This window comes from Amborella trichopoda, chromosome 11 (genome assembly GCF_054954075.1).
Source record: "Amborella trichopoda isolate Santa Cruz 75 chromosome 11, AtrichopodaSantaCruz75HAP2 v2.0, whole genome shotgun sequence".
Classification (NCBI taxonomy): domain Eukaryota; kingdom Viridiplantae; phylum Streptophyta; class Magnoliopsida; order Amborellales; family Amborellaceae; genus Amborella; species Amborella trichopoda.
Window position 1 is genome coordinate 34,853,555 of NC_142346.1, and position 7,028 is coordinate 34,860,582.

Sequence of the window (7,028 nt, forward strand, 5' to 3'; positions counted from 1 at the left end):
GGCAATTTAATATAGACCATCCATTTTGTGTGATACTTAGATCTAGGCCCTAGAAGGACCTTTTTGCTTCGAAATTTTTCGAATAACTTTATTCTCATTAAATTAACAATGTTAAAAAAAAATATCAATTTTGAATTCATGAAAGCTTAGATATTGAAATTCATCAAATGGATGGTCTAGATTTATTATTGGATAGGACTCATTTTCACAATAAATAAGGTGCAATTTTTTTTTTTTGCTTTTTAGATTAATTAGTAGGATGAAGAGAGGGTATGTACAATTTTTGAAATCATACAAATGATAAACATGAGTTTCTAAAAATGCAATTTTATTATATTATAATAATATGGTGACATGATATATATATATATATATATATATATATATATATATATAGAGATTTTCTAGAATTAGCAGCCCTCCAAAAACAATTTAAGGAGACTTGTGGAGGACCATTTTTCATTCACTACCGTCACATTATTTGATGACCTTTATATAAGGGCATTTTAGACGTTTTGCTAAAAACCTCGAAAAAAGAGCCTTCCAAAACACGAGGGAAATTTTAATTTTTGCCCACCTGGTCTATCCGCTCTGTGGCATGCCTCTACTCTCTCTTCCCCCCTTGCCTTCCCCATTCTCTCTCCCTCTAACTCTCATGCTTTGCCCTCCCTCATACTCTCTCTCTCTCTTAAGAAATGCAAGAAGAAACACAGGAAACTATCTCATACTCTCTCTCGCGTTACTATTCTCTAATGCCTTGCCCTTCCCATCTCTCGGGACCTCTATTATTGATGTAATAGTAATGATGGAAGACACTTTTTTTTTGGTTGACGATTGAATGGAGGATTGCCTCTTTGAGAAGCCATTATTTCATTCAAGTTCAAAAGATACTCTCAAAATCTGATTTTGTATATAGAGGTCTCCTGCAGTTCTTGATTTGCTTATTTTTCACAAGATAAGGAGGTGTGAGTAGAAGATCTGATGCTAAAATGAGAGATGGTCATGATAGGTAATGAAGCTCTCGGTTATTATATGAGCGTTTTGGATCTTTTCAAAAAGCAAATTTTGTTTTTGGGCTGCTATTTCTCTTGCAATAGAACCCTATAGAACCACTGATGTTTTCATTAGAAACACATTTTGATGCCTCGTACCTACTCCAATTATTGACTTGTTTGTAAAACTTGGTGAGAAACAATACATCTGCAAAGTGTTCAATAAAATTCCTAATAGAACACTAATGGAGAAGTCACTTCTATTAAAAAAACTTAAAAATAAAAAGTTTATGTTGATTAATGGTAATAATAGAGTAGCTCTGTTTTGGCCCATCTATGCTTCTTACAATACTCAGTAGCATAGTAATAATAGAGCAGCTCTGTTTTTGGCCCATTTCTTTATGACGAATTGTGAAGGATTAACATCGTAATAATAGAGTAGCTCTGTTTTGGCCCATTTATGCTTCTTACAATGCTCATAAATTTTGTGGCCTTGCATTGTATTTTTGCTTGTTCTCAAAATTCCTGTTATGTGCGGTTGTTACACCCTTAAACATGGATTTTTTATTTTTTTCGAAAGGAAAGAACTTGGACATGCATATCAATGTCATTCTCATGTGGTTTTTGGATGAGGGGTTGACTAATTATTATTTTATCCCTAATGTGGTATATATGAGTATGTGATTAGTGATGTGTTATTTGCTTGTTCTGGTTACTAACTCTTTTGATATGTGGTTTACTGATATACGTATTACATATGAGTTGCTGAATTAGCAAGCTAATAATCCATCTCTCTAGGGCATATTGTTCATCTCAAATATGAATTTACAGGCCCACTAAAACATGGACTTGATGACCGTTCTTTTTTTTCACTTTAATCCTAGGGTTTTTCTTTAACTTATATTGTTTATCTATTTATTGATTGATTTTTTGGTGTCGGGTTCTCTCTTCATTTTGAGTTTTCACTGTATTTGTGTTTGTTTAGGCAGCTCCAATGCTTAAAACCCAAGCGCCTGATATAAAATGGAATTATCACTCTACATATAATTTTAAAAATCCCCCCAAAAAATATGATTTCAAATTAGAATCATTCGATATAGTTTTTGATTCATTATAGCTACTTCAATTATTGACTAGTTTGTAAATCTTGTTGAGATCCAATACATTTGCAAAGTATTCAACAAGTTCCTAATAAAGGCACTAATAGAGAAGCCACGTTACCGAGTGGGATTTTATGTTGACCCTAAATTATCAAGAAAAATAGTAAAAATATCCTAGTGATTTTCATGCATTGCATCCCCATTGCCAAAGTAGTCTTATGTATTTTGCTTTATTTAAGATTTTTCTAAGTATACCTGTTATAATACCAAAAGCAATGCATTTTGTAATTAATTTACATTCTTTTTAATTTTGTTTTCTTGATATGTAGGGCCTGTTATGATACCATAGGTAATGCATCTTGAAAGGAGTTCTTAATTATTCCTTAATTGTGGTCTTGGCCATCTCTTTGTAACTTTTGAAGGCATTTGGGGAAGCAATGTCTGATCAACCCAATTTATCTTATGTTTCTTATCTGGCACAAGGGACTCAATTTATCTGATGTTTCTTATCAGGTACAGGGGGCTATATCATTTCCATGTCAATGTGCATATGTGGTTCTGCGAATGTCATGGCAAATGATCTACTCCCTAATAAGACTCTTACAGATACCATCAATCGCATCCTGGAGTCAAACACGAGCAGTGCAAAAAATGGTGGGAGCTGGGTACAAGTTCAAGATATGTGTGCTGATCATTTAGAATCTTCTTTTTCTTTTTTTTTTTCCCGAAAGGAAAGAACTTGGACATGCATGTCTATGTCATTCTAATATAGTTTTTGGATGAGGGGCTGTTTAATTATTATTTTATCTCTAATGTGGTTGTGCACATCAGTTTTCTCGACACTGTGAGATCATGTTTTTGTTCGTCTACTTTAACAATGTATATTTGCTTTATGGAAATTCTGAGGAAACTAGTAAGATTGTATATATTCTACAATGTGGTATACTTCTATATTGCAATAACATCTTTATCTAATTCTATAGGATACGTTTGACATGCCCAAGATGTTCAACAACAGAGGAGCCATAGAAGAATTGCCGTAAGAGTGTGATAATGAATATTCCTATAGTTACAATTAGTATCAAGAAGCCAAAGTGGTGCATTTTGAATGGGGAACAAAGATAGTTTGTATGGAACAACAAAAGTTGGAGGCTCTAGTTTGAAGTGTGGTGATAAAGATATGGGGTTTCAAAGTTATAAAGTCAAAGACATGATACCTTTAAACATACGTATTTTCAGGGCCCAAAATTAATTTTGGGAGAGAAAGAGATGAAACAATGTTGTAATCATATTATTTAAATTTTGGAAAAATATCTTTTTATTCCTTATTTTTAACTTCTACATCTCATGAGACCCAAAAAATGAAATATTACTTATAAGCAAATAACTTCCATCTTTTCTATCTTACAACCCCTTAGACCTTTTTGACCATAAATTTTTGACACAAACAAATACTAAAATGACATCCTATCTAAACTCCATCTCTCTCTCTTTAAAACTCTATCCCTCTCTCCCATCACCATATCCCTCCCTCTCAAAACTCTATTTCTCTCTCTAAAACCCAAACTCCATCTCTCCCTTACAACACCGTCTCCCTCTCTCACTCAAAATTCCATCTCTCTCTAAAATCAAGTCTCTCTCTACATCTCTTTGGTTTTCTATTGTTGCAGCCACCAGTGTCCCCAATTGGGGCAATTGGATACCCAACATTCAAATTTTGTCTCTAACTTTCACAATTTTCATGAATAAACTACAAAAGAATTTAGCAAACTGTCTTCGTAACAACTCGAATATAAGCAGACAATATTGCCTCCTTCATAATCACTTGATATTTATACATTCTTGAAAGTATTTGGAATGTCGTGGAAAAATTAGAGTCGTTAAACTACGAAATACTCTAATAAATTCTGGTCCATTAAATATTCAAAAATCTTGCGTATTGCTTAGTGTGTTCGTGTTTTCTCTATATTACATTCAAATTTGCTTCAAATTATAGTGTAGATCAGATCGCTGATACATGCTTACCAAACCTATTCCACAAAAACCAATGAACAAACCCAAAAGAACTGAAATTTTGGAAAATTAGAAAATTTTGGAACTGAAATTTTGGAAACCTTGTCTAGTTTGGTTCCTGGCTTGACGAAAAAGAACTGAAATTTTGGAAAGTTGGTTCCCATAACTATTCTCATGGATCTTGAGCCTGAAACCATGGATAGTGCGCACACTGGTCCTTACGGCCAGATCTTCAGGTCTGATAACTTTGTGTTTGGTCAATCTGGTGTTGGAAACAATTGGGCCAAAGGCCACTACACAGAGGGGGCAGAGCTCATTGATTCAATGCTTGATGCGGTGAGGAAAGAGGCAGAGAACTACGATTGCCTTCAAAGATTTCATGTATGTCATTCTCTTGGTGGATGGACTTGATCTGGAATGGTCAACATTTTGTCATGGCAAAAAGGTGAGGGGGCTTGAGAGGTAAAATGTAGAAAGAGAAAGTAGGAGCTTGGCTCCCTGTTGGGCTGTGGCCAAGAGTGGCCTGTTGTGTGGGCTTGTAGTGCTTGTAAGGCATGGATGTTTCTTTAAAAAATGAAGGCTTTGCTTGTTCTCCTGATTTTGTTACATGTGATACCATTATCAATGGATATGAAAACTGAATGGTGAGTTCAAGGCCAAGAAAGCGTTGAAACCTGAGTAGTAATGTTCTTTTGGATGGTGAGTTCAGGGCCAAGAAAGCGTAGAAAACCAGAAAGATGGGAGAGATTTGATTTTAGAGAGAGATGGAGTTTGGGTTTTAAAGAGAGAGAGATGGAGTTTTGAGAGAGAGAGATGGTGATGTGAGAGAGATAGAGTTTTAGAGAGATGGACTTGAAACTGAAAATCGTAGAATCATAGTTTTTTTTTTTTTTTTCAGAATCGTGACAAGCAAATCCAGTCATATGTAGCCAACAAAACTATCAATAGAGTTACTTACCAATCAGCAACTCGTATGTGATACATATATAAGTAAACCACATATCAAAAGAGTTAGTAACCATAACAAGCAAATAACACATCACCAATCATATACTCATATATACCACATTAGAGATAAAATAATAATTAGACAGCCCCTTATCCAAAAACTACATGAGAATAACATTGACATGCGTGTCCAAGTTCTTTCCTTTCGAAAAAAATAAAAAATCCATGTTTGAGGGTGTAACAACGGCACATAAGAGGAATTTTGAGAACAAACAAAAATACAATGCTAGGCCACAAAATTTATGAGCATTGTAAGAAGCATAAATGGGCAAAAACAAGGCTGCTCTATTATTACTATGTTAATCCTTCACAATTAGTCATAAAGAAATGGGCCAAAAACAGAGCTGCTCTATTATTACTATGCTACTGAGCATTGTAAGAAGCATAAATGGCCCAGAACAGAGTTGCTCTATTATTACCATTAATCAACATAAATTTTTTCTTTTTAATTTTTTTTAATAGAAGTTACTTCTCCATTAGTGTTCTATTAGGAATTTTATTGAACATTTCGCAGATGTATTGTTTCTCACCAAAATTTACAAACAAGTCAATAATCGGAGTGGGTACAATGCATCTAAATGTATTTCTAATGAAAAAGTCAGTGGTTCTATAGGGTTCTATTGCAAGAGAAATAGCAGCCAAAAAACAAAATTTCATTTTTGAAAAGATCCAAAATGCTCTTATAATAACCAGGGGATTCATTACCTATCATTACCATCTCTCATTTTAGCATCAGATCTTCCACTCACGTCTCCTTATCTTGTGAGAAATATGCAAACCAACAACTGTAGGAGACCTCCATATTCAAAATCTAGATTTGAGAATAGCTTTGAACTTGAATGAACTAATGGGTTCTCAAAGAGGCAATCCTCCATTCAATCTTCAACCAAAAAAATGGCGTCTTCTATTATTACCATTACATTCCTAATAGAGGTCTCGAGAGAGAGGGAGGGCAAGACATGAGAGAATAGTAACTCAAGAGAGAGACTATGGGATAGTTTCTTGTGTTTCTTCTTGTGTTTCTTAGGAGAGAGAGAGAGTATGAGGGTGGGCAAGGCATGAGAGTTAAAGGGACAGAGAGTGGGGGGAGAGAGCAAAGGCGGCCAGAGGCCAAAGTTCAAAATTCCCTCGTTTTTTGGAATGTTGCTTTTTGAGGTTTTTAACGAAAAGTCTAAAATTCCCTTGGTCATCAAATAATGTGAGGGTAGTAAATGTCATATAGTGTTTCACAAGTCCCTCTAACTTGAATCTATGAATTTTGGAGGGTTGTTAACTCTAGAAAATCCATATACAAGAAAAGATGGGATTAGCACATTAGCTCATATGGACATATAAACCCATCGGCTCAGATTGAATCAGGACCAATCTGACGATCACGGATGTCCAGTAGTGCTTAAATTTTATTTTATTTTCTACAGATCCAAATCATTTGAAATTTTAAGTGTGTGTTTTTATCATCAAGGCGCACCTAATAAAAATATAAAAAAAATCATTCACAAAAAATCAAATGATCAAAATACCCCCGAAACATTTTGAGAGTATTTTGGGCAATTTATTTTTTGTAAAATATTGTTTTGATATTTTTTGAAAACTCATCTATTTTTTATGAACACACATCTAAAATTTCAAGTGATTTAGATATGTAAAAAAAAACTAAAATTCAAACACTACCGAAAATCCGTGATCGTCGGATCGGCCCAGAATCAATCTGGGACGTTGGGTTACAATTATTTCATTAACCAATCTCAAACTTCAAAAGAAACTTTCTCGAACTTTGTGACACATCCAAGCTATCAAATTTTACATCAAATGGTTGTAAGGAATTGTGACCACCTTGTATAAAAAATAAGTGGTCTCATATATATATATATATATATATATATATATATATATATATATATATATATATATATAT

At 34.0% G+C, this 7,028-nt stretch overlaps 1 long non-coding RNA gene across 1 annotated transcript; it reads left to right on the forward strand.

Annotated features, from left to right (window-relative positions):
* Positions 1-427: 427 nt before the first annotated feature.
* LOC148779877 (uncharacterized) lies at positions 428-3,070 on the forward strand. The gene is made up of 2 exons (XR_016045001.1): positions 428-1,009; positions 2,606-3,070. It is a non-coding gene; the product is annotated as an uncharacterized LOC148779877 (long non-coding RNA).
* The last annotated feature ends 3,958 nt before the right edge of the window (positions 3,071-7,028 follow it).